The sequence below is a fragment of the Psammomys obesus genome, unplaced genomic scaffold, assembly GCF_907164565.1.
Source record: "Psammomys obesus unplaced genomic scaffold, mPsaObe1.curated_primary_1811, whole genome shotgun sequence".
In the NCBI taxonomy this organism is placed as follows: Eukaryota; Metazoa; Chordata; class Mammalia; order Rodentia; family Muridae; genus Psammomys; species Psammomys obesus.
The window spans coordinates 13000319-13027117 of NW_026596149.1; the positions used below are offsets into that span (position 1 = coordinate 13000319).

Genomic DNA, 26799 nt, shown 5'->3' on the forward strand with positions numbered 1-26799 from the left:
ATATGCAGGCAAGGTTTGCCACATATGGCTCATCAGCAGTGTTAAACTCTGTCCAAAATGACACAGCTTAAAATTGCTATAGTGCTAATTTACATTGCCATCAATGAGCATACAAATTTAAATCATAGACCAGGAAGTGCTGTTGTGTGTCTAGCTTATTTCTGTCTCACTCGGGATGATAAGACATTCTCCAGACAATTGTAATTATGGGTAATTTGTAAAATAATAATAATAATAATAGCTACTTTTCATTAGATGAAATAAAAATCAAGTTTTCATACAACTACTACCATTTTCGGGTAGCTGGTAGTGTAAAAATACTACTAACAATATTACTGAAAAGATTGTGAGAATAAAAATTCATTTTTTAAAGTTGAAAAAAAATTCTATCTTTAGGCCTCCCTCAAAAAAGTGATTTTTGAATGAACTATTTGTTTTCTTGGTTCCCTTATTTGCTAATACAAGCTAATGAACAAACATGGCTGTGACTGTGAACACCATCATCTCCATCTTAGTCCTCAGAGTGGAGAAGGATGAAGCGCAAACATCCATGCTGTGAAATCCCTCATGCTTAGTCTGCTGATTGGGAGAGAATATATTAACATGTTCATATATTAGTTTCAAAACTCAGTTCCCCAAGTTTGAGACTGAGCTCTTGTTACATAGAAAGTGTTTGTGGCACAGGATGCCATCTGCAGTGATGCTCGTTGTCAGAGCCAATTAGCTTACAGAGGGGTTGTGAAGCACAACAGCACTGTCTGCCGCCCAGGGCCACCATGCTCAGCCCTTCCATTGGCCTTCTTTATGTTCCCCAGGAACTAGTGCCTTTTGGTCTTTATATCTTCTTTTCCCAGAAAGCTTACAGGATTTACCTATTCCATGTTCATGTATTAACTTCATGATCATAAAGAAACATAAAAGAAATGAGTAAAGATTTAGATTGTAGAAATTTAGTTATCTGTGAGTCGAAATAAATATGGTGAGTCAGTGGGTCAAACACACTTTGCAATGAGCTAGTCGTCTGAAGGACTGGTCTCTAGGATCAGTCGGTAAGTAGAATACATGTGCTTACTACTTGGCTGTATGGCCTTGGTATGTTTTTTCTCTGAAGAACAAAGGAAATAACACCACAAACAGCCCTTTCAAGACCAAGGGAAAGTCCCGAGTAAATGGCAACAAGCCTGTGTGTTGGCTTTCTCATGGTAGAAGCTCCTGGGTGAAAGAGGTAAAGCTAAGCCAAAGAGGTATTTATTAGCTACTAAGGACAGTCTTCAGGGATCCCTGCCTGTAAGCTTAACCTTGTTCCTGTATCCAGCAGTGACTATGTCAGAAGTGAAAGGATGTGGAGAAAATGGAACTCTTGTGTGTTGATGGTAGGAATATAAACTAGTGCAGCCATGATGGAAATAGTATGAGGGTTTCTTTTAAAAATTAAACAAAAATCTTATCACTGGTTATATATCCAAAGGAAATGAAGATGTTGAAGAGGCATACATTCGGTGTGTTCATGGCAAGATTGTACGTAACAGCCAAGATATGGAACCAATCGGTCGTGTGCCCATCAACATGCGAATGGATGGAGACCAGGTACATACAGTGGGATCTTATTTGGATACAAAAAAGAGAGAAATCCTGTAATTTATCTCAAAACAGAAGGGCATCAAAAATAAGTGAGGGTCAGACAAAAATCACTATTATCTGATTCACTTGTATAATTTTAAAATATTAGACTCATGAAAGAGAGAATGATGAAGGTGATTAGATCTTGGAAATGGATAAGGAGATGATGGGATGGAGAAGATGATGATTATAGGTACAGAGTTGCTTTTAGGTAGGAGGAGTACATTCTGGTAAAACATGATGGGGCAGTTAATAATGCCTCATTAGAAAGTGTTAAAAGTATATTTTACATGTCCTTGCTGAACAAAAAGATGGTAGACGAACTAGTAACTATGTTGAGTAGATTGTTTTAATCTGTATACATTGGTAAATATATATTGAAATGCCATGCTGTCCTCTATAAATATATAAAGTGAAAATAGAGAAGGCAGTACATCATAGCCAGAGAGCTTTCTGTATCAGGACTATAACACTGGGATTTTCAGACACATACATTTATACCCTGTTACTACTCATATACCATATGAAACTCTTGGTTCTAAATAAATGATCTGTATAGCCCCCCTCTAAGAAATTCACAGCCCATGTGTAAAAACAAAGTCTCCCAGTTTTAAAAAAATTTCACTCGCATATAGTAATAACTGAGTGAAGTGTCTTTGTGTTATTAAAATTCTTCTATGATGGAAGAACAACTATTATGTTCAAAGTTCCTAAAATAAAACAAAACATGCCTATCTATTCTTGAAATATTAGTGAAAGAAAACCATTTCTAAAGATTATCCTTAAGCTATTTCTGGAAGTATTCAAAGAGGAACAGAAAAGAAACTGCCAACATGACCACTCTATAATGTAGTTAAGGTTTTTACGTAGATATGAGAGAGAGATCAGTCAGAGGCATCTGGAAGAGTCCAGAGCAGAGAAATAAATGTAGAATGCACACAGAGAGCAGACTGAACATCTCCAGGGACAGGGAAGCGGGAGAGAAGAGTGGAGATTGTGACATATTAAGCGAAAGAGAAGAAGCAATGGTGGGGGCCATCACAGCCAACAAAGGAGAGAGGTGGAACATGATGGTAATGACACGTGAAGAAGAGGGCTGGTGGACATGCTGTTCTCATCCAGTACAGCTGGTGTCTAACATTTCAGAGCCTATGAAGACATCAGCCCTGGAATCTGCCACCCACGGGGCCACAGTATCCCCACGGCTCTGGGCATCATCAGAAACCTGAGATGAAGAAAGATTCACTTTCTGGATTAGACATCCTCAAAGGACCACCTTGGTACATAATTACCATCAGATGACACGTTGGTGTTAGTGGTCTATGCTGCTGCTCCAGACAGCCATAAAGCCTGAGATTCATGTGGACTTAAACAGTCTGGGCCACTGCCTAATGCCTCCATGATGTCCTTAGGCTTGGCTCCCTTGGGGGTCATCCTGATGTGAGCAGCATGTGTAGCCACTTTAGGCAATGATGAGGCCTGTGGTCTATGCAGCTGCTGAGGGCCATGAGAGGATCAGTGGTCCTGACACAGCCAAGGGTCATATTATTACCTGTGGCCGTGTGGCCCTGTGGCCGGTGTTACCACTGAAGCCCATGAGGATGAGTACTGTTGGGGCTGCTTAATGTCCATAGGGACAGGAGAGATGGTCCCATCCCTGGTGAGTGAGCTGCCCTGCCCTACATCAGCCCATAGCATTGTGGTGCAGGGGAAGAGGACAGTATGATATAGGCATGAGGGAGCTAGCCCCACTGAGCCCCACTTAGTTGATGGCTTCTTGTGTAGATGCAGGTGGAGAAAGACTCATTCTACCTTGGAGTGGGGAGCTGCCCACTAAGAATTTGACCATGCTCCAGTGAATATGTGGACCACACAAAATGAAACCACCCCCACTTTTAGGGTTGGGGGAGGTCGTGGGGGAAGGAGGAGGACAAGTTGGGAAGACTGGGACGTGAGTGAAATTGGGACACAAAATGTGAGATTCTAAAATAATCAATAAAAATAGTTTTTAAAAAGAGAGAATAGAACACACACACAGAGGGAGAGAGAGAGAATAGCCAGAGCAGGGAGTAAAACCTTACCATTATAAAAAGAACAAATCTGGAAGGAGGGTAGCCTGGGGTGATGAAAATCCATGCTAACATGGAGGCTTTGAGATGTATAATAAGTACTTGTGAGCTTGGGCTGAGGGAGCCTGGAGGTCAACATGGGCTTTGATATGCAATCACAGGTATCAGTTAGTGGAGCCCTATGTCCTCTCTGCCAGAGGCAAGGGAAACAACTCCTTTTGGCAGATGGGAACTGGTTTCACAAGTTTCTGAGGAATGCTGGCTTTTCTCTTAGCTGCCAGAAATCCTCCTATAGCCCAGTTCCAGCTCATTTCTGGATAGTTGGACTGACTGTGAGACCTGACAGAAAGTAAATCTCTTTGGAAGCAACTTGAGGCTAAGGTTAAGGAAATGTTTCCTGTGCACATGACTGTTTTCTTTGGTAATAATACATAAATGGCATGAGGCCCAAATCTCAACTCCACTTTAATACTGATGGGTTGTTTATTCAAGAGTCTGTACATAGTATTTTCATCTGAAGTAAGGCCTCAGCATCTCTTCAAGATCTCTGAATTTTCTTTTGGCTTCAAGGGCAAACATGCACAGAAAGAAGTGCACACATTGATGTACCAGGAAGGATCATCATTCAAACTTCCATGCTGAACTTTCGCTATGTAGCTCAAGCTGATCTTAAAACTTGTCTTCCCTCTTGTGATGGTGATTCTTGGTTGTCAACTTGACTATATCTGGAATTAACTAAAACCCACACATGTGAGAGATTTTTGCTCCATTTGAAGTAGGAAGATCCACTTCTAATCTGGATTTTGAGGTGAGAAGACACTTCTATAATCCATGTCTTTTGATTTGAGAAGACATATCTCTAATCTGGGCCATTCCTTCTGTTTGAAGACTATATAAGTACATGGAAGAAAGAGCTTTTGCTCTTTGTCTGTTTGCCCTTACTTTCCTAGCAAGACCATTTCTTCCCTGGTATTAGAGCCTAATTCATCAGGATTCTGGTGTATACTGATGACTAGCTGAGGCATACAGTTTCATGGACTGAACAACTACTGGATTCTTGGACCTTCCATTCATAGACAGCCATTGTTGGATTAGCTGGACCACATCCTATAATCACTCTATTAAATTCATTATATAAGTTATGTTATTCTAAAGAACCTTGAAAAATACACCTCTGAAGAATTTATGTCTTATTTTAAAACTAGATCTGTCTTTAAAAGATAGCCCTCAAGGAGAATAACAGAACAAAAAAATCTGGGCACAGAGATCTTTTCTGAGACTGATACTCCAAACAACAACCGTGCATGGAGATAACCTAGAACCCCTGCACAGATGTAGCTCTTGGCAGTCCAATATCCAAGTGGGTTCCCTAGTAAGGGGAACAGGGACTGTCTCTGACATGAATTTAGTGGTTGGCTCTTTGATCACCTTCCCCTGAGGGGAGAGCAGCCTTTCCAGGCCAAAGAGAAAGACAATGCAGCCAGTCCTGATGAGACTTGATAGACTAAGGTCAGATGGAAGGGGGAGGGAGGACCTCCCCTATCAGTGGACTGGAGGAGGGGCATAGGAGAAGAAGAGGGAGGAATGGTGGGATTGGGAGGGGCTGAGGGAGGGAGCTACAGCTGGGATACAAAGTGAATAAAATGTAATTAATAAAAATAAATAAAATTTTTAAAAGATAGCCCCCAAAAAATCACAGATGAAAAAGTTAGCAAACCATCATATTAACAAACTTAAGCAGTTGTATAGATTTTTGTATCTTACGGTTAGCAACTAAACAGATAAATGTAACATGTAATAGTAGCATGTGGGAACCCTGGGAGCAGAGGTAAGATGATTGTCATGAGCTTGAGGCAGGCTGAGGCTATAGTGAGTGCTAAGTAAGCCAAGGCTACAGAGAGAGACACTGTCTTCCGTTAAAAAGAATACATAAATAAATTAAAATAAAACTGCTCTCATTTCTTTCTCCCCTCTGCTTTGCCTGTTCAGAGCATTGCAGTAAGTATTAAGAAACGGATTCCTAAGAAAATGTGAAACACATGACATATTTAGCATGCTCTATGGTATAGAACAGGGATGAAGTTATTATAAACAAAATTCTAGAACGTTCACTTATCTTTTCAGCCTCTATCTAGACACTTCTGTAGAATCTATAGCTGCTTTCCCTCTGGCCTTCTCAAGTTCAGTTATTTGCATTTAATTGAGACCTGGTTATAGATGTGGCAGCTTACAAGTTCATCTCAAATGTCTGCATGTTGTGCCTTGGCTGATATTCCCATATTGCACATGGTCTAGACTCTTCCTTCTGCCTTCAGCACTACAGAGAGTTCCCTGCCTCTGCTTTGGATCTACACTTCTCACCTGTAACTCACTAGGCCTGTCCCACAGCAGACGATACCCTGGTTTCTCCCCTAAGGGCTCAAACTCTTGTTTCCAGCTATCTCTCATTCCCTCTCGCTCACACTAGCCTGCCACTGCTTCCTGTTCAGTCATTTGAAATCCTACTCCTCTTTCAAGAACACTCTTAATAGGAACTTGAATTTCACAAGCTACTTTTTTTTATTTTTTATTTTTTTATTACATGGTAGTCTGACTTTTGTCAGGTCCCAATTTGAAACCATCCAGCTTGACTAAGTAGTTACTAATCTGTTTGGTTTTCATTTAAACCGACCCCCCCCCATGTGCTCATTACTTTGGTTTATATTCAGCTTCTGATGATAGCTAGCCATTTTTGTGAAGCCTAGAGCATAATAGGTATTAAAAGCTCAAGCCTTCTGATGCATCTGCTATTTGTTTTCCCTCCCTACTAATTAGTGGGTCTACGTTCTCCTTTGTCTTGTTCCTAATGTATTTGTGAAATATTGTCTGGCTGCCCTTTGTTTCTCCAGCTAGTTGCGTCTCATATTGTGCATTGGCTTTCCGGCTGCTGTTCCTGTATTACACATGCCCTATTCTCTTACCCTCACCTTCAGCTCTGCGCCCTCATTTCCCCTTTGCATGTCATTTCATCCTGGCAGCTTAAAGTGCAGCGTGGGTTTTGCTCTCCATAGAATGACTAGCACGGAGAAGGCTTGAGGACATGCTCCTAAGCCCTGGGAGAACAGGAGTATTTGGGCTCTTCTAGTGCTTGTACAAAATATTCCAGTATTTTCTGGGGAAAAAGTCTATTTATGCCTATCCAAAAGCTTGGGAAGTTTGTCATGGTGCCAGGTCATATACATGGTCTGCATATTCTCAGGTTTGCAGTAACTTCCTTTGTTGACTTCAGTAGACATTAGACAAGATGTCAGATATGAAAGGGTCCTTTGTACAGTTCCTCTTGCCCTTTCTTCCAAGAAAAACATTTCTCCACAGGTCTTTAAACAAATGCTCAAAGTACACTGGTGACAGTCAGGTGTTTTGACATTATTAAAAAGATGAGATTGGGCTCAATTTATCTATTGTGGTCACTCTCAGGTAAGAAGAAGTGAAAGGTTTAGTAGCTCCAGTTTCAAAGGAGAGAATTGAGCACTCTCAAAGCGTTTGTCACCTTTCTTATTGCTGTGACAAAATGTTTGACAGAAAGCAATTTGAGTAGGAAGGGTTCTTCTTCTTGTTGTGGTTAGTGTGTTTTGTTTGTCTCTGCTTTGACTTACAATTCTAAGGTATGTGATCCATCGTGGCAGGGAAGGTATGGCTGCAGCAGAATGTTGAATGGAGTGGTTTGGTTGAATTATGTCTTTAATCACAAAGGAGAGATGATAGGAAGTCGGACCAACCCAAGAAACTGCAAGGTCTACTCCTAGTAATGGATTTTGTTTAGCTAGGTCTTAGGGTCACTCCCAGCCAGTGACCCAGTGTCCTAACATGAAAACCCATAGAGTCAGTGATTGTGACGTAGATTTCTTTGGCTGGTAATAAGCAGAGGGCAGCCATAACTCCTACTCTGACGAACCAGCCAGAGGATGTGAACTGCTCTAAAAACAACAATTTATTTCCACGGCACTATGGGACCATCTCTGGTACTTTGTGAACAACTAGGAAGGCAGAGCCTTGTCCATGTAACCTCATGCTGTGTGTGTCTCTTGAATGGTATTTTTCAGTTCAACATAAGTGAGGGCAGTTTTAACCAGGTCTGACTTACCATTCTCATTAGTCTTGAAACCCAGGGCGAGCCTTGTGGTCTGGTGCAGCCCAGCATCTGGGAGGTGGCCTATTTATAAGCAGAACACCATGAAATTGTTCATCTATGAGAAGCCCTTTGTGAGGAAAATGGGAACTGACAGGAGCATTCTAGGCATTCTTTAATTTTCAGCACTTTGCTTTCATGGGATACATCTGTCAGGACTGTTTTTCTTTTTCTTTTTCTACCACTAGGAAGTCGAATTAGCTGTTGACTTGTGAAGTTCCAAAGCTTCTGTAATGCTAACCTAAATGGTAATAATATAGACACATCTTACATGCTATAAGAAATACTGTCAGAAAAGATGTCATGGGTCATTTCTGTTCTGCAAATTCAGATGCATTCACTCTGTGGATTTATCTTACTGGTTTAGCCTAATATTAGGTGACAGTAATTTACATAAAAGAGTTCCCCCAAGCATTCATATATCTGTATTGTAATCAGACTTCTGAGTTGAAACCTTCAAAAAGCAGTTACCTCCAGAGTCCAGACCAGAATCTCCTTTACATACACAAAGATCAGGCACCAAGTGACCACAGAAAATGCCAATGCTGATTCCGAGGCTTTAGTTTCTTTTATATACATATATATGTATATATATCTGTTCTTAGCTTAATGTTTAGCCAAAGCCCCCAAATCCATGTCAGATTGTCTCTATCACTCCATGTTCTTTTGCTATCTTATATTCTTATGTTATGTTATGATATCTCTTATTCATCCTTTTCCTTACTTTTTTTATCTGAACCCCTGACAAATACTTGCCTATTGGGAAATGTTTGTGTTATTTGCTTCCTGTGCCCAGTACCTAAGCAACAGATACCACATCTGGATACATAAATTTGTTTCTATTTTATGATGTGTGTGTACATATGTATGTGTATGTTCATATAAGTGTGGCTGCAAGCATGCCATGGTACATATGTGGAGGTCAGAGACAGCCTTGGAAGTCGATCTTTAGTGTCCACCTTATTCTAGACATGGTCTCATGTTCATTGCAGTTTATGCCAGGATAACTGGCCTGTCAGCTTCTGGGGATTCTGCGTCTTCCCCTCCCAGCTCGCTGTAGGATGACATGCTCACACTATTCCCACTACACATCCACCTTTATGTGGGGACTGAGGATAGGAATTCAAATCCTCCTACTTGTGCTTTCCCACAAAGCCATCTCCAGAACCCTAAAACTTGATGTTTCGTAGTTGCCTTGCAATTAAACGCCTTTTCTCCTTTTGCAGCCTGTATCGTGCATTTGTTGGTCCTTAGAAGCGGCCTCCTGTTTTCCTAATAGGAAGCCATTTATCTCTTACCACTTTGTGCTGCAGTGTACCTACTTTGATGTTCATTAGAAGAAAATAAATGCTAATATTAAGTGCAAACATTAGCTTCTTTCAGATTCTATGCATCAGCACTTAGTGCTTAATTAAAGTTTTTACTGAATCTCCATTAGTGTTTTGCAGCCCAAGATAATAAGAGAGAACTTTTGCTCCTGGAGTGTTGGAGCTCAAAGAATCAGAAACACTAAATAAACCCATGGGCCGACCTATGAGCTGTCCAGAGTCCTGACAGGATAATCAACCTGCCTATCACAGAGTGGCAAACCAGTAGGACGAAACATGACCTCCCTCGTGCTATTTGGTCCATAATTCCCTATGTCATTGTTTCCTATCCAGTCAGCTACGAGGGTCGAAGAGTGCTCAATATTTATCTTAGGCTCTTTTCTTTAGATCTGGGCCTGTACAAAGCAAAATATCCTACTTCCATATTCTCAGTTAGAGCAGAGAGAAAGACAAAAGCATAAGAAGGTACAGGGAGGGTAAGCACCACTGGATGGGGTGGTGACAGAGAACAGCCGGGTGCCATTTGTTGCTTTGCGGCTACCTGGCCTCCTAGTGACATAAAGGAGATGCTGTGCTTGGTTGGAATGTCCAAACAGCTGGGTGGGTTCCAAAGAGATTGTAGGTGGTTATGACATGGTTTGTTGCTTTTTCATTGGCAATGAAATCTGATGGTGCCAGTGAGGCCATTATGTTCATACAAGAACCTGGCAAGTGCAGGTGTGGGAGGCTGGGAAGCTGGAACAGGAAATGCCATTTTATGAAGGCTTTTCTAGAACATTAACCATGTAATTCCTCAGCAGGATTGCTGGTTCTCAGCAAAATGCAAATGTCTGCCACCCAATGGCCTTAGTGGTGGCATTGCTTTTGGAAAAACTTCAGAGTTTTTGCTGCATGAGTGTCGTGCTGGCCTCTCTGAACCAGGCAAGACCACACTGTCACTGCCACAGTCTTCACCTACCATTTGAACAATGTCGGCCTAAACTGCTTCCTCAAAGTGAGCTAATTTCATAAGAGAACTTGACATTAACTCTGGCTGATGTTTTCAATACTCTTGACTAAGGCATCAAGGCTTCAAATGTGAAATATGAGTGTGGGTGTCAGCCTGAACTTCAAGAAAGAGTCATATGTCAAAACATATTTCCTATTTCATTGCTTGAGCTGACCAAAAGACAAGCTGGTGGATAGTTGACAACATTTCTGATCATTTTCTCTTCTTTCCCTCCTTCCCTCGCTCCCATCCTTCTTCTTTCCCTCAGTCCCTCCATCTCTCCCTCCCTCTCTCCAACCATGTTTCTCTTCATTCCTTTGAGGTTTAAATTATATTACTTATTTTCCTCTTATGTCCCAAAATTCTTATGAAAGAGAAACATGCTAAATTGGATAAAAATGTGGGCTCTGAGGTCAGATAGCCTGAGTTTGGCTGGAAGCTGCTGTCATTTCTGGCATATCAGGCCAGGTCTGCGTTATGGGTACTTATAGTAATGCCTTCTCACAATGTGTGTAAAGGGTCTGAATGAAATAAATGGCAGAGCAAACAGCCAATAAATGTCAGATACAATTATGCTGCTGGTCCTTGTTTCAAGGGGAGAATATGAATTCACTAACGGTTGTCTCCATGATTATTCCGGTAGCTCCTACCTTCACCACCGAATGAAGGCAAGATGGAAGATTATGGGGGTTTCCTCAACCATGCAGATGCCAGTGGTGTGGAGAAGCTGATGAGAGAAAGAAACTGGGTAGGGTCAAGCCTGCCCAGTTAGGGTGAGTGAATATACCAGGAGAGGAGCAGGAGAAAGGAGAGAGAGGGGAGTGTGTGTTCTGGCTTCCGAGAGATGAGCAATGTGTGCAAAGATGAGGAGGGTGTCTTCTCCCTTCAGAACCCCAGAGGAGGTCCAGGCGGGGGTAGAAAACACAGTTCAGTGGGGGCGATTTTTTTTTCTGCATTAAAAAAAATGATGTTGAATGTTTATTTTCTGCCATCTTCTTTCTCCAGATCTATGGAAATAATTTACAGAAGACCCCTGAGGATAATTAAGCTCACAATTCCTTTGCCAGTGAAATGAGAAAAGCCAGCTCTCAGTAAATTCTGAATTCCACCATGGATGTTGCAAAAGCAGAAGTAAAAACAGCTGCATTCTCTCTCTGCTGCCGAATCGACTATAATTTGCTGCTACCCTCGCTCCTAGCACATAGCAATCAGTGCTCTGAAGTGCAAGGTTTTAAGATGATGAATGTTTTATTTCTTAAAATAAACAGTAGCAATTTAGAAACACAGTTATATACTTTACATTTATTTTTTATATAGTAAAAATATATTGGAAACTTCCTTACTGTCAAAAATCCTAACACTTGCTTGTCAAAAATACCAAGATGACAAGCAAGAATGGAATTCAGATTTAAATAATAGACTTCTGAGATATATCCCATGAAACTTCTGATTGTTTAGTTTGCCATGACCATGCAGCTTCCCCACTCCTGCCCGAGTATTTTAAAGCTGTTACATTTAAAAGCTATACATTCTAATTGTTAAAACTATACCAAAATATGAATACTTTTAACATTTTGCTTTTGCTTCCTTCTCTTCATTCCTCTCTAGTTCCTTTCCCCATTCATTACTTCTCCTTTCCCTTCCCTTGTTTTTTTTCTTTCTTCTTTTTTTTTGCAATTGATTTCTGCTGTGTATTCCAGTCTAGACTTAAACTTGCCTTGGCCTTCAGAGTACTGGGATTAAAAGTATGCCCACTGTGTCAGTTTCTTCTGCAGCTATAACAAAATACCATGGCCCAATGCAACCTGTATAAGGGTTTGTTTTGGCTTATGGTTCCAGAGAGTTGGATGTGCATAATAGTGGAGAAGGTATAGCTGAAGAAGTAGGAATCCAAGAGATCACATCTCAAACACACACAGGAATATGAGAGAGTGAACTGGAAAATGGGATGAGATTATAAATTTTCAGTTTCCACTTCAGTGACTCCCTCCCTCCACCAATACTCAATGAACTCCAAGTTCCAAAGTCTCTCCAAATAGTACCACCAACTGGGGACCAAACGTTGAAATACATTACTTTATAGGAGAGATATTTCTCATCTGACTCACACCAGCCACCATGCCCGGATAACTTTTATTCTCACCACCTAGTGCATCTCAGTTTCTTGATGAGACCCTTGGAGGGTGTGACTTCTCCAGATGATAACTTGAGTACACACTATTCCCATGTCTGTACTGTACTCACATATTCTTGCCAGAACTGTTATCATCTCTGTCTCTATATTCCAAGACCGATGGCTATTAAGATATATAATTATTTTGTTGATGGTCAAGCTGGAATAGGTGACATCATCATGTTAGAATGCTTCTCCATTTCAGAGATGCTCAAAGACAATACTGGCAATACAATGTTGCTCGCTTCAGCACACACACACACACACACACACACACACATACTGAGTCAGGAACAGTAAAGAGATTAATTAGCGTGGTCCCTGCGTAAGGAGGACACACAAATTCATAAAGTGTTCCATATTTTTCTTTAAAGAAAGAGCAACACAGTCTAAATCTCATCACTTGCATTGGAGGAAACCAGTAATGTGACTGATCAATGTTCAGAGTAGGCTGGGGAGATAGCTCAGTAAAGTGCTTGTCATGCAAGTTACGAGGATCTGAATTCAATTTCCAGAACCTGTGCAACAGTATGGAAGTTCAGTCTTGTAATCCCAGTGCTGAGTAGGCAGAGACAGGTAGATTATTGACTTACTGGCTGATCCAACAGAATCAGCAAGTTTCAGGCCAGGTGAGAGAAATATATTGTCACAGAAAACCAAGGTGGACAGAATTCTGATGAATGATACCTGATATTGATCTTTGTCTTTCACAACCCCCCCATAGAGAGAGAGAGAGAGAGAGAAAGAGATAGATAGATAGAGAGAGAGAGAGAGAGAAAGAGAGAGAGGTCAAAGAACTGTGACGTGAAGTAGGCAAAAATAGGAAGCATGAGTCTCCTGTTTCTGACTGCAAAACTTTCCCACTTAGCTTGTCTACCACAGTGACCTTGAGGAGTCCTGGATCTCTCTGAGTGAGCACCATCTACTCCCCTTGCTTAGAGTGAACTGAACAGTGATAATAACATAGTATTAGTGAGGCACAGTAGGACAGGAGGTTCAAAAAAATTCCTTGACTTCACATTATCCCTTTTACTTCCTCAAGGTCATTTTTTTTTAACCAGATAAAATCACATTTGCTTTTCCTAATTGCTAAATAAAATGCTCAACTGTCATGTATGACCATTTGAAAATTATGTTGGAAGAGATTCAGGTGTTAAATGAATGACCTTTAGTTAAAGCAGTGAAGATAGTAATGACATGACCTGAGTGGAGGCTTACAAGTTTTCATGCTTATCCTACCTTCCTGATTCCATGAGTCCTCTCAGGCAGTGGAAGCCAGCTTCATTGCACATCTAGAATCAACAGTGGGAGTTTGGCATGATGCTTATAATATATAATTACATGCCATCATAGAGCTCTTCATACGTATAGACAGCCCTGGTGGAGAGGGGAGTTCACTTATCCAGGACCTCTGTCCTTAGGATTATTTTCATTTTTGTTTATTTAGTTTGTTTTTTAAACCATATTTGGTTCCTTTCCCCCCCACCTCCCTTTTGTATTTTCAGATCTCTTTTCAAGTCAAATGCTACAGGCGAAGCAGCTTGGTTCTTGCTGCTATTATGCATTTACATAACCTGTTATATAATTCCTCATTTGTCATAAATGTTAATTAGCTGTGCTTGGTGAGTCACACAGAGGTTATCCCGATTTTGCTGATGAGGAAATTGAGGGTAAGACTGATTGGGAGCAACGATTTGAATCACACCACAGAGTGACCTCATAGCATTTAGGGAGTTGGTACCCGTGCTCTGGGTTCCATGGCGTAGGGCTTAATTGACAGACTTAGCTATCTCTAATTGGTTTCTTTGAAGAAGGAACTGGGAAATGTGTTACCAGTGCCTTTCTCTCCTGCTATTCCCAACCATGTCAGAACCTCCGAGGGTACTCCACAGCTTCATTCTCCTGCCCCTGGGTCCCACCTTAGCCTCTTCGTGTGTGCTGCTTGTTGTGTGCAGTATATGTCATTGTTAGTGAGGGTGTCTGTGCATGTGTGTGGGTGGGTACAAATGCACATGCCTATCACGTGAAGTCAGTGTCTGTCTTTCCTAGGGCCACCCACCTTCCATGTCTGATTTTCGAGGCAGGGTCTCTCAGCAGACACAAAGCTCATCAATTCAGCTGGAGCATCTGACCAGTGCATTTCTGAAATGTGCCTGTCTGATCCCCTCCCAGCACTGAGATTCCAGGCACAGCCTCAGTCTTTGCTTTACCCAAGCTTTCTTGAACAGGGGCTTTCTAAAACTTGATGGTTGTTCTACCGTGCTGCTCTCTTCCTGTGCTAATGTTAATTATGTGCCCATGAGTAGAGGGTCATGTCTGTTATTTTTCTGAATCTTCTGCTTCCCTTCAATCACACAGAGCCTCAGTGGCTCCTCAGCAGCTATTATTTCCATTGAAAAGGGTACTTAGATCAGTCAGTGAACTGCTTGCTTTGCTGAGGAAGCATGAGGAAGTTAGTTCAGTCCCCAGATACCGCCCAATAAAAACCTTGGTTGGTTGCAGATGCTTGTAACCCCAGCCCTTGGTGTGGAGACAGGCAGATTTGTGGGTGAGCTCTAAGTCCCGTTGAGAGATGCTGTCTCAAACACAAAACAAGGCACACCTGAGTTTGTACATCTGGCCTCAGGTGTGCCCTCACCAATGTGACATAACTAGAGCACACATACAAACAACACATCAACACGCACACAGGGAGATTCTTGGCCCGGTAGGTTACCAGCCCTCAGCAGGTCAGCTGTAGACTTGTCCACTCTGTCCACAAATTCTGTGAATTTGGATGGCAACTAGCTACATTCCAGGATCAGTTCTTTCTGGAAACTTCCCCATTTCCATCACTCTGAGCTGAGTTGCCTATCTCATTCTAGAACATATAACATTTGAAACTTTATTTTTACATACATTTCCTGAGGATCCTGAGGATCCAAAGCCCTCAGGAATTCTGCGTGCTTGACAAGGAATATGAATGAACTCGTCAGCAATCCATCAGGAGGGGATCGCTCTAGGGCGTTTGCACAGCCAGTGGCTGGTGGACAAGCTTCTGGCAAGAGAAAGAATCTAGACTTTGTTCACATACATTACTTTTGTTCCTTCTTTGGAGACAATATGGATTGTGGTGGGGCCTGTAGCAAAGTGGATTCTTATTTTAAAATAATAAGTCTTTACACTAAATCAGCACCTGATAGTAGGTACCTAGACAACGTATTACTGCCTTCTCTGTAATTTGTACAAAGCATACAAGGTGTTCTTTGTAATTTGTACTTCTATTATATATAGCTTTTCCAAAGCTATATTGAAGCTACATGATACAATAACATCCCCACACTGCTTTAATTTTTTATTTTTTGTTTTTTTTTTTTTTCCCACATAATTTGTACTGGGCAAAAAAATGAATTAAAAAAAAAAAACCACTGATCAAGGTCCTTGCTCTTTTGGATTGATAGGCTATTTTAAAAGCTTTTAAATAGAATGAACAAGAGGAAGAGTGGAGAGGCAACGTAGTCATTAGGATTGGCCTGACCTTGTTCCCTAGCACCTGTGTGAAAAAGCTGGGAAGAGCCACGTGCCTGTATTTGCAGTACTGGGCAAGCAGAAACAGAAGGATCCCTCCGAATGCTGAGCAGCTAACCTGGGAGAAACAGCAATCTGTAGGGTCAGTGAGAGACACTGTCTCAAAACATAAGGAGGGGATGAGCTGAGAAAGACCCCAAAAATTGACCTTCGGCTCCACATGCACATACATATGCAAGTATATGTGCAGAGCACAGACGTGAGTATGTACACATGTGCGCACACACAGAAGAACGAAAAACAAGAAGAAAAAGTCTTCCAATCCAGTAAGATTACCATAAAAATACTTTCTTTTTTATAGTGATATAACTTTATTTTTTTACTTATTTTTAATAATTACAGTTTATTCACTTTGTATCCCCCCTGTACCTCCCTCCCTTCTCCCCTCCCAATTCCACCCTCCCTCTTCCCCACCTGTGTCCCTCTCCCAGTCCACTGATAAGGGAGGTCCTCCTTCCCTTCCCTCTGACCCTAGCCTATCAGGTCTCATCAGGAGTGGCTGCATTGTCATCTTCTGTGGCCTGGTAAGGCTGCTCCCCCCTCAGGGGGAGGTGATCAAAGAGCAGGCCAATCACTTCATGTCAGAAGCAGTCCCTGTTCCCATTGCTATGAATCCACTTGGACACTGAACTGCCATGGGCTACATCTGTGCAGGGGTTCTAGGTTATCTCCATGCATGGTACTTGGTTGGAGTATGAGTCTCAGGAAAGATCCTGTGTCCAGACTTTTAGGATCTGTTGCTGTCCTTGTAGAACTCCTGTCCTTTCTAGGTCTTACTATCTCCTACTTCTTTCATAAGATTCCCTGTACTTTGCCCAAAGTTTGGCTATGAGTCTCGGCATCTGCCTCGAAACCCTGCAGGGTAGAGCCTCTCAGAGGCCCTCTGTGGTAGGCTCCTGTCCTGTTCCTTGTTTTCTCCTTCCTCCAATGTCCATCCTCTTTGCCTTTCTGAATGGGGATTGAGCATCTTAGGCAGAGTCCTCCTTCCTTTTAAGCTTCCTTAGGTGTACAGATTTTAGTATGTTTATCCTATATTATATGTCTAATATCCACTTATGAGTGAGTATATACCATGTGTGTCTTTCTGCTTCTGGGATACCTCACTCAGGCTGATCTTTTCCAATTCCCACCATTAGCCTGCAAATGTCATGATTTCCTTGTTTTTTTTTTTTTTTTTTATCACTGAGTAATATTCCATTGTGTAGATGTACCACAATTTCTGTATTCGTTCCTCAACTGAGGGGCATCTTGCCTGTTTCCAGCTTCTGGTTATTACAAATAAACCTGCTACAAACATGGTTGAGCAGATGTCCTTGTTGTATACTTGAGCGTCTTTTGGATATATGCGTAGCAATGGTATAGCTGGATCTTGAGGAAGCGAAGCGCTATTCCTAATTGTCTGAGAAAGTGCCAGATTGATTTCCAAAGTGGTTGTATAAGTTTACATTCCCACCAGCAGTGGAGGAGGGTTCCCCTTTCTCCACATCCTCTCCAGCATGTGTTGTCACTTGAGTTTTTCATTTTAGCCATGATGGGTGTAAGGTGAAATCTCAGGGTTTTGATTTGTACTTCCCTGATGACTAAGGACATTGAACTTTTCTTTAGGTGTTTCTCTGCCATTCGCTATTATTCCTCTATTGAGAATTCTCTGTTTAGCTCTGTACCTCATTTTTTAATTGGAGAAACAGAATGGTGGATCAATGGAACTAAGTAGAAGATCCAGAAATAAACCCACACACGTATGAACACCTGATTTTTGACAAAGATGCCAAAACCATACAATGGAAAAAAAGACAGCATCTTCAACAAATGGTGCTGGTCTAACTGGACATCTACATGTAGAAAAATGCAAATAGATCCATATTTATCACCCTGCACAGAAGTAAAGTCCAAGTGGATCAAAGACCTCAAGATAAAACCAGACTCATTAAGTCTATTAGAAGAAAAAGTGGGGAAGAGCCTTGAACTCATTGGCACAGGAGACAACTTCCTGAACAGAACACCAACAGCACAGGCTCTAAGAGCAACAATCAATAAATGGGACCTCATGAAACTGAAAAGCTTCTGTAAAGCAAAGGACACTGTCATCAAAACAAAACGACTGCCTACAGATTGGGAAAAAAATCTTCACCAACCCTATATCTAACAGAGGGCTAATATCCAGTATACATAAAGAACTCAAGAAGTTAAACAGCAACAAATCAAGTAAACCAATTAAAAAAAATACTTTCTTTCATCAAATCATCTCCTATGGGTCCTGATGGAAGGACGATCTGTGACATCTCTTGTTCTTTGTTATTAGTATAAATATGTCATGGCTTCTGCAGCTTCTGAGCAGAATTAAACTCAAACCAGATCATACCATACCAAAATACCTTCCAAACCAACATCTCAAATACCTCCAAGACCATATTCAGTGTTACATGAATTAAATTTTTTTTTCATTATTATCATTTATTACAATTTATTTGTATCCTGGCTGTGTCCCCTTCCCTCCTCTCTTCCCAACCCTACCTTCCCTCCCTCTTCTTTCCCTATGCCCCTTCCCTGGTCCACTGATAAGTGAGGTCTTCCTCCCTTTCTGTTTGACCCTAGCCTAACATGTCTCATCAGAGGTGGTTGCATCGTCTTCCTCTGTGGCCTGGCAAGGCTTCATCCCCCAGGAGGAGGTGATCAGAGAGCCTGTTACTGAGAGCTCCTGTTCCCCTTATGAGGGACCCCACTTGGAGACTGAGTCTATGGGCTACATCTGAGCTGGGGTTTTGGGTCCTCTCCATGCATTGTCCTTGGTTGGGGTATCAGTCTCAGCAGGGCCCCCAGAGCTGAGAGGTTTTTTTGTTTGTTTTGTTTTGTTTTGTTTTTTTTGGCTCTGTTGGTCTCCTTTTGGAGCTCCTGTCCCCTCCAGGTCTTTCTATCTTCCTCTTCTTTCATCATAAGATTACCTGTACTCTGCCCAAAGTTTGGCTATAAGTCTCAGCCTTTGCTTCAATACTTTGATCAGTAGAGTCTTTCAGAGGCCCTCTGTGGTAGGCTCCTGTCCTTTTCCTTGTCTTCTCCTGTTTCTAATGTCTATCACATTTGTCCTTCTGAATGAGGATTGAACATCTTCCCTAGGGTCTTCCTTGTTGTTTAGCTTCTTTAGGAGTACAGATTTTAGTATATTTATCCCATATTATATGGCTAATATCCACTTATGAGTGATCATATACCATGTGTGTCTTTCATGTTGCAAGAATTTGATTCAGTAGGAGTGCTTAGCTTAAGTTCTTTAATGAAACTGGTTATTACCGTTGTATGTAACTCAGAACAGTAGAGGATGAAAGGATTTTACCTTGTCAAGAAAACAAGTCCCTTCACACAGTTCTTAAGAATGTTAGCTGAATCACTGAAATGAATGGCCTGAAGTCAGGCAACAGGAAGCTCTCCTGAAGGAGTAGGCTAACACCATCCCAAGGGTATTCTTCCTAAGCCTGGGATGCTGGCCAGTGTGTTGATGTGGTCACCAGCTAAGACTAAGAGGTGAGCTTCCAATCTAATGTCAAAGGAAATTCACAGAGGAAATGAAGACATGACTGTGTTGAAGGGAGGAGAGGAACAGCCCCAAAGAGCAGCAGTGCCCACACTAAAAGCAGCCAGTGGACTGGACCAGGAGTTCCCGACGTATCCAGACTGGGCGTTTTTGAATGCTAACTGTGCAGTGGTGGTTAGCACAGGGATCATATTTTTCTATTGTTAAGATATGGAAGTGCTGATATTTGGTGTTATACATTTCCGTTTGTTACCCTAGATGTTGTCAGCAATACAAATATTTACAAGTTCCTTCTTTAGACAGAGAATGGGGCAGAAAAAGCATTTGTCCACAGAGAATTCTTAAGTTCCTTGTTCCACTCTCATCCTGGGGTGAGGTACTGGTCCGTTCCTAATCTTATTTGTTTGTTTGTTTGTTTGTTGTCGGGAAATGAGAGTAATATTCCTGGTTTCCGTGGTCCTTCATGAATATCTCAATTGTGACGTCTTGGCAATGTTTCACTTCAACTGTTCACAATCTCATACTGATCCTTCAGGGAGAAGACAGTGTCGCAGCTTCACATACCACAGTGTTTTTACACACTGGAGAAGGAGGATCTGTGAGTGCAAATCACGACCCTCTATAAAGCCAGCAACAACAGTAACAAGCCTTTCTGTGGGTCCTCCTGGGCACTGCCAACTCTGCGGAATGCCTCACTTACCTTTACTCACAGGGTTCTTACAAGCTTCGGAGAGTGTAATAGCATCATCTGTGCTTTACAGTTGAGGAAACGGAGGCACAGATAGAGTGAAACAGCCTATCTGAGGTCTCATGGCAGAGCCAGCATTCAGACTCAGCGGGAGTAGGAAGCATGTATAGGGGCAGTTGCAAAGGTAGTGTTGATATTATTCCTCTATTGAGAATTCTATCCCTCCGTAGAAAACTCTTCCTTCTTCAAATGTCAAATTTATCCTCACAGCCTTTTCTTTTCTTTTTTGGACCATATCTTACTTGTGGTTTATTCTACCACCTGCACAATATGTGTGTGTGTGTGTGTGTGTGTGTGTGTGTGTGTGTGTGTGTATTTTCATGTGCATACATATTCATGTTTCTATATATGTATATATACATGTATGTATATAATGTGTAAATTAAAGTGAAGCAGAGCACACCTAGAGACTCTCTAGGTCCAACCCTTATACTACTTTCTGTGTAATAAAGACACGAACACAGAGTTTCACGCAGGCCTGTGTAGCCTCCACATAATGCTTTAACAACACCTCAAAGTTCATCTCCTGCCTGCCCGGTGCTTCCACTGGTCTTTCCATCCTCAGAACACTCCCGCTCTTCTCCACTCATGTCCTTTGGATGTGAGCTTCCTTCCTCATGACTCATGCCGTAACTATTTTCTTGGCATCCTTCCTCTTTCATTCAGATTTCTGCTCAGACACCCTCTCTTTGGTCCTTCTCTAAAGTGGTGGGCCTCGCCTCTGCCTCACCTTCTCTCTGCCCATTTCCTCTCTGCTTTCTTTTCTTTGACACTTGGCACTATCAGACAATTCATCATTATGTTATTGCTGTTAGAGTGACTACCTCACCAGAGTAAGGGTTTGAACTCATTTTGTGTACTACTTATAACCCCAGTGACAAGAACACATCCTGACACACTGTCAATGTCATTTCACATTTGATAAATGAATGAATAAATGAACACATTTAATGAAATATCACCTGGGAGAAGATGAACTCTTTAGTGAGGTAAAAAGTCAGTGTGAAATATAGTGATTTACCCCTCCAGCCCCTGCCACCAACTCTCACTTCACACTCACACACTCACACACACACACACACACACACACACACACACACACACAGAGAGAGAGAGAGAGAGAGAGCTTCAATATATGAGAGTAATGTGATATTTGTCTTTCTCAGTCTGGTTTATATTGCTTAACATAATGATCTTCAGTTTCAGTCATTTTTGTGCAAATGTCAGGTTTTCACATGAATAAAATCACTATGTATTGGTAAGTGGGATAATACACTCTATGAGAGGACCCATGCATGGCACTGCTCAGATTGCCAAGAGCTGGAGACTGAATAGGCCATGAGCTTAGGGAAAAATCAAATACTGCTGTTCTGCTAAGGGGAAATAGCAATAAAAAGACTCCTAGAGACATTCTCTTGTGCCTACAGATGAGTGCTTTGCTCAGCCATCATCAGAGAGACTTCTTCTCTGGTGATGGTAACTAACACAGAGACCCACAACCAGACAGCATACAAAGAGCGAGAGATTGCTGAACACTCCGTGCTAAACGGGTGACATTATTATACTCCTTCGCTTGGGACTCAGAGAGCCATACAGAGGAGTAGGTGAGAAGCATACAAGGTCCAAAGGACAGATGCCCATGTGAACTCACAGAGGCAGTGGTAGCGTGCTCAGGGCCTGTTCAGGTTCAAGTCAGAGAGGGTCCCAGTGCTGAGAGGGCACAAGCAGACACATGCTCTTATCTCTAAGAATCTATCTCCAATTGACATCTACTGAATTTTCTCCAGTGGAATCTCATTGGGTAGATTAACCACACTTAAAGGCAGGCCCCAGGCTCAGCAGCAGCGGTCTCATATTGTTTTGTTAGGGACTTTTTTGGTCATAGTGCTCTTTGGGTTGTGTAGTATGATTTATGAGTTTCTGTTCTTGTGAGTTTTATTTTTGTGTTTAGGTGTTTCTTGGTTTTTTTTTTTTTTTGTTTGTTTCTTTGTTTTTTTTCCATTACTTAAAAATGTTTGTTTTGCTTTGTTTTCAAGAGGTGTGGGGTGGGGAGAGAAAGGTAGTGGAGTTGATTGAGTAGGGAAGAAGGGGATGATCTGGGAGGAGTTAGGGGAGGAAACACTGATGAGAACATATGAAACAGTTTTTTTTTTCCTAAATATGTGGACTAATAAATTGAACATACAGCTTTCAAGACAAGAAACATTTGAACAAGTGTCCAAAACCCTTCGCCATCACACAAATGTAAGTTCCAATTACTTTGAGATGCTGCCTCTCCTCAGTCTCAAAGTCATAATGAAGGACGAGAGATGACGGTGACAAGCTGGGAGAAGGGATCCGTGAGCACCATTGGTGGGATATAAAATAGTTCAGTCACTAGGTTAACTCCTACAAAAGTAAAATCAGAAGAGGTAAGTCTAGACCCTTTTCAGGAAACAGGGTGGGAGCAATAGTCAAGGACTACAATGCACAAGCCAAAACACATTCAGAAGCAGAATTCTCACTGCTCACACAGCAAGTCATACAGTTATTCAACCTCCTTTGCACAAATAAAGCTCGCTGTCCATAATGCTGCTGGCTTCCCAGTGCATCCTTCATCTATAACTCCTTGCTGTGCTTGGTGATGGTGACAGGGATGGTTAAAACATGACCTAATTTTTTGACTCACTGAAGAATTCCGAAGCCACCCTGGAGCTGTTTTGCTGTTATTAGGTGTTTTGTTTGTTTGTTTGTTTGTTTTATCTGCAGCAGGACCAGACTGTGACAATACCAAGATCCAGACTTTGTCCAAGACTATGACAAAGATTCACTCACAGCTTTGTAGGATGTGGCTGACAGCAAAGGCTTCCATGACAAAGAACGGCAGTTGAGTCACTGACTCTGCTAGAGTGAAGGTTCTTTCCAGAGCTGCCTAGGAGTCATCTGCAGTGTAGCACCATCTGAGTCCACATGGATTTACACAACAACAATACAATAGGCTGGATGACTGCCACACAAGGGACACTTACACCTCACAGCCCTGAAGTCTCGATGGCCTGGACTCGTGCTGGCAGACTCAGTGTGTGTGTGTGTGTGTGTGTGTGTGTGTGTGTGTGTGTGTGTGTGTGAGAGAGAGAGAGAGAGAGAGAGAGATCTGATTTTTGGGTTTAGATGGTCATTTTCTCACTATATCTTTTCTCCATAGAGGGGCAGATGAACTATCCAGGGTTTCTTCATAAGAACAAAATCCTACTCCTGAGGATTACTACTCTCTTGAGCTAATCATCTCCCCAAAGCTCTCCCTCCTAAAAGCGTTTCTCCAGGGATTGGGATTTTAGGATTTCTACATCTGTTTAGGGGACTCTCAAATATTCTATCGGAAATGTCACAAAGAGGCATGACAGAATGAGGACAGTTTACTGAAGAAAGAATACTATCCAGTCACTTCCGTCTCATTATAGACACCTCCTGATTCTTCGAGTATGTGACATTATTTGTGGAAGGGAAGTCAAGCATGCAGGAAAAACAGTGTAGAATCAAATTAAACAGATCCTCAAGTTCTTGAGTGTGGTTTATTCTGAACAAATATATGCTTCACGGTAAAAGTATTAGATGGTCTAGGTTTCCCAACCATATAGCCACCTTGGGATTCAAGACAATTATTATTGTTTCATTAAATGAAATATGTGTGTGTGTGTGTGTGTGTGTGTGTTTCTTTTAAGAAATCTGACTGAGAAGATTGTTGAGAATATAAGCACAGATGTCTTCAATACTTTGAATTGACGTTCCTCCCTGCTACAGAAGATTGGAAGGTTTCCTTAATAATTCCTAATTGGAGTCTTGGTTCAGATAAATCCGACAGTCCATTTAAGATGGCTTTGGTGGCTCAAGAACATGCTGAGACTCTTTGATCTAGGTTGTTTGGCTTAAGGATTGGAGAAAGCAAATAGAAGCAGCTGCACTAAGGATTTTGTGCAATTAGGTTCATGCAGATTCTGGAAGTTGCTTATTAGGTCTGTCACTTTCAATCCATCTGGTATTTTTGTGTTCAAGTCGAATTGCAGGTTGCTCAGCAGGGTCAGTGGTTTTCCTTTTACCTGCTAGACAGCATTGTACAACCGTGAAGGCTTATCTGCTGGAGGCAGGATGCACAATTTGGCTGCCTATCGCAAAGCACATGCATTTTTGATTTGGCTGTGTGAGACAGCTCAGACACCTCCTAGGAGTTCCAGTTTGGACCAGTTCAAGACTTAGATATTATTCCCTGGTTACTCTGGACTTATTTGCTTTTAGTTTTATAAATGTTTTTTTCTCTGCTTCTTTGTGCGATGTGCAAAGCAAAAGTAGATGTGTAAGTGGGTTCATTTACTTTACTGCATCCTCTCTGTACTGTAGATTCAGAATCTGTAGAGTTAATTAGATACAATCCCCAGAACAGGGCGTGACCCTTTCAAACTTCTGCTAAATTGGGGAATTCTCAATATCAAAGATTCTTAGAATGTGCTAATTAGCGCATGATACTCCCTTCCATCTTTCTCCCCCAAACCTATTTTTGTAACGCCAGCCTTCATTTGGACAGAAAAAGTTTGAATTCAAAGATATTCAGAAGAATTCTATATGCGTACTTCACCCTTCTCTTTCCAAGACTTCATTTCCCACCCTAATAACTTGTCAGTTCTCAGTTTCCAGTGCCATTTTGGATTGTATGTGCTTGATAATTTTGTAGCACCTTTCTCCCTGTCTGTGAAGTAGCATGGGACTATACCAAGGCACACCATGTCATCTGTGATGAAAGCTTTCAACTTTCTGGTGTTTTGTCTATTTTCTGCATCTATGTACTTGGCCCCTTGCGATTTTGAGATTCATTTTTCCAGAAGTGTGAATGAGCCTGAGCCTGAATCCATTGGCTTTCCTTGGCATGTTTCATTAACCTTGTCTTTTATACTCATGAGTTTAAATTTCCTCAAAGATGATGAGAAGAGGCCACTGGGTTTCCTATGATGTATTCTAAAACAGTGTCATGACAGAGACAGGGATTGATCCAAGAAGATGAAATGACTGCCTATTCTCTTTTATCTCAGCAGTGAGGAGGTAGATCCTGCAAACACACGAAGTCCAGCCCGTGCATTTTGTCAAATGGTTCCTGTTTATGCCATCTTACAGGGGTGGGTATGAGAAAATGGACAGTTGAGAAAGAGGCTCTTCTTGTAAGAGCAATGTTGTTTGAAAGAGAAAAGATAATTCTGTGAAACTGATGGACTGTCAGGGAAAATCTAGTGGGTAGCTTGTTTTTTAAAAATTAATTTTCCCTGGAGGATTTCTTGATGCTTCTATGAGATCTATGTAGACACCCTCTTTTATGCTTTTAACTTCTGTGCTATAGAAGCAGGAAGTGACAATAGTTAGGCTGTTGAAAAATGAAAGAAAAAGGCTTGTTTCAATGTCAAATTGAGGTATTTGAGATTTGGAGAAGGAATAGCTAAAGTGAAGAAATGATTGGTTTCTGTCCAGTCCTCTGAATTGTCAACCAAACACCTCATATCTTCATCTGATGGTCTACAGAGAGACCCCCATCTCAAGAAATTAAAAAAAAGGGACTTGCAAGACTGATAAAATAGCTCAGCTGTTTAAGGCTCATGTTGCCAAACCTGAGGACCTGAATTCAATCTCCAGGACCCATGCTCGCTCTCTCTTTCTTTCTTTCTCACTTATGCACACAAACTCACAACCCACACACAAAGTAAATAAATGTAATAAAAATTTAAAGAAATTAAAATAATAATTATTAAAATGCTAAAATGAAAACATTCAATTGAGGTTGTCTTTTTAAAAAAAAAACTTTGAGAACAATTTTGCATAATTTTTGGGCAAATAGAAAAAGGGGAAGAAAGAAAAGAATGGATGGAGAAGGTTGTCTAGCTAACCTAAGTCATATACCTCCTACAAAACTATTTAAATCATTGGCTTAAGTATTGTGCATAAAATTTCAATGACTTTAAAACTTGGGAGAACACCCAGAGGAAGGCACAGCAAAGGTTTTTCAGGCACGGCATCAAAACCAGAATGCTTTGAAGGAAGACTTGATGAACTTCACTTTCCAGAAATTAAAAATTTCTGTTTTGTACAAGACCTGACCAAGAGGGATGAAAAGTTAAGCTATGGAGTGGAAGATAGTTTTCACAAATCACAAATCCATGTTGAACTTATATTTAGAGCTTTCAAAACTCACCAGCAAAACCAAGCTAACCCAAACCAACTAGTTCAAAAAGCAAACAAAAAGCACAAAGAGGTCATACAAATATCACATAAGCACATGAATGTTTGTTGTACATCATTAACCCATAGAAAAATACAAATATAACTATACATTTATCAGAATTTCTCAAGAAAAATAGTGAGAAAGCAAATACTGGCAAGGAAGTAAAGAGGTGAGTTGCTTATGTATTGCTCTGCATATGAAATGGTAGAGCTAGCTTCAAAAATATTAGGCTCTTCCCTGTTTTCTCCCTTCTCCCTCCTCCGATGTCCATCCTCTTTGCCTTTCTGAATGGGGATTGAGCATCTTAGCCAGAGTCCTCCTTCCTGCTTAGCTTCCTTAGGTGTACAGATTTTAGTATGTTTATCCTATAT

The 26799-nt window shown here is 41.3% G+C and overlaps 1 protein-coding gene and 1 pseudogene across 1 annotated transcript in view; one reads left to right on the top strand and one right to left on the bottom strand.

The window, feature by feature from the left end:
* The window catches only part of Celf2 (CUGBP Elav-like family member 2), an 837937-nt gene that overhangs the window by 766337 nt on the left and 44801 nt on the right, over positions 1-26799 (bottom strand). The gene's annotated exons all lie outside the window — the stretch shown is intronic.
* On the top strand, positions 12624-12712 carry LOC129666704 (U6 spliceosomal RNA; annotated as a pseudogene).